The sequence below is a fragment of the Echinops telfairi genome, unplaced genomic scaffold (genome assembly GCF_000313985.2).
Source record: "Echinops telfairi isolate 266 unplaced genomic scaffold, ASM31398v2 ScPeMD7_70;HRSCAF=299, whole genome shotgun sequence".
Taxonomy (NCBI): Eukaryota; Metazoa; Chordata; class Mammalia; order Afrosoricida; family Tenrecidae; genus Echinops; species Echinops telfairi.
This window is the reverse complement of record NW_022103968.1, coordinates 65,358,762-65,360,342: the sequence shown is the minus strand read 5'-3', so window position 1 is coordinate 65,360,342 and position 1,581 is coordinate 65,358,762. Positions and strand designations below refer to the sequence as shown.

General features: G+C 53.5%; 1 protein-coding gene and 1 pseudogene across 3 annotated transcripts in view; one reads left to right on the top strand and one right to left on the bottom strand.

Moving 5' to 3' along the window:
* The window catches only part of NUDT13 (nudix hydrolase 13), a 27,002-nt gene that overhangs the window by 19,455 nt on the left and 5,966 nt on the right, over positions 1–1,581 (bottom strand). Inside the window, exon 1 of one of the 3 annotated variants that reach the window (XM_045291611.1) lies at positions 1,342–1,459. The exons of the other annotated variants lie outside the window; for them this stretch is intronic. The gene's annotated coding sequence lies outside the window, so the exon portion shown is untranslated. Of the gene's footprint in view, positions 1–1,341; positions 1,460–1,581 lie in introns of those variants that run through there. 3 annotated transcript variants of the gene reach the window in all.
* LOC101641501 lies at positions 506–1,091 on the top strand (annotated as a pseudogene).

Here is a 1,581-nt window from a genome sequence, read left to right as displayed (position 1 = left end):
TTTTTTTAAAGCATGCTAGAAGGATAGTAAAGGTAAAACTTCTATTTCAACAACCTGTAGTGAAATGATTTGGTATGGCTTCTAGCCATACTAATTTGTCATTCCCACTGGATGAGTGGGTAGGAGCATGCAAATAAGGTGTGGGGGACTCTAACCGAGGGAACAGCCAGTTTTGTCATTCTACTGGGCATAAAGTGAACCATCTCCTAAACAAGAACAGGGGATCTCCTGTCCATCAAGAAAAAAGAGCAGAGCATCTCTTGTGGACCTTAAGATCCCTGTGTGAACAGGCAGCGGTGGCCGAGGCAACAGCAGAAGCAAGCAGCACCGAGAGCCGCCCACCTATGGAATAAAGCTGAGTGTCTTGGGGCAGTGGGCTGGCGTGCAGTGAGGTGCCCTTTGGACATGTGTCTTTCCGAAAGGAGCTTTGTCACACTTGCCCAAGCACGACTGAGGCTAAGGGCCAAGTGGCTGAGGGGCCAAGGACCGCATCACTGATGTGGCCATGATGGCTGAGGAGCTGAAAAAGGAGCAAGACACAAGCGCACGCCCGGAGCGCATGAAGAAGACCCTGGAGCAGACGGCGTGGCGCGGGAGCTTCAGGCCCAGCTGGAGGATGCGGAACAAGCTGCCCTCCGGGGCAGGAAGAAGCAGGTGCAGAAGCTGGAGGCCAAGGTGCGGGTGCTGGAGGCTGAGCTGGACGCCGAGCAGAAGAAGCACTCGGAGGCCCTCAAGGGGGTGCGGAAGCACGAGCGAGTTCGCCTACCAGGCCTTGGAGGACAGGAAGAACGTGGCCCGCATGCAGGACCGGGTGGACAAGCTGCAGAGCAAGGTCAAGAGCTACAAGCGCCAGTTTGAGGAGGCGGAGCAGCAGGCCAACACGAACCTGGCCAAGTATCGCAAGGCCCAGCAAGAGCTGGATGACGTAGAGGAGCGAGCAGACATGGCAGAGACACAGGCCCATAAACTGCGGGCGCAGACCCGGGATGCCCTGGGCCCCAAGCACAAGGAGTGACGCGGAGCCCCAGCCCCCAAGCGCCAAAGGGCAGCTGTGTTGGCTTTGCTCCCTGGAGCCCGGTGGACCCTGAAGAAAGGCCACACCTGCAGCTCGTGGGCACCCTCGTTTAGGACTGGGGTCCCCTGGACAAAAGTCAGGTCCACAACTGCCACTTAAAGTTCTTTTAATAGTCAAAAAAAAAAAAAAGAGAGAGAGAAGAGCCTGCCTGGATGGAAGAAGTGCTATATCCTAACCATTTCTGATCCTAACTTGTAACCTGCTAGCTTCCCAAACAAACCCCATCATCATGGGTCTAAGTTCTGTGTGCCACTGTGATGACTTACTAAATGCAGCAGAGAAGCGGGTGCTTTGGAAGGGCCGGAGTACAGAAGGCTGTAGCGTGGAGGCGTGTGACCGTCTCATAGGAACTGATGTTAGGCTGATCAGCGTGATTCTTCCTCTTGTACAGAGGTTAGATGTCACTGCTTCTACACCAGTCTTGCATAACCCAATGACTTCTATGAAATACTGACAGAAATATATTTAAAGTCAGTATTTCTGCCTCATGAAATTCTTATAATGCC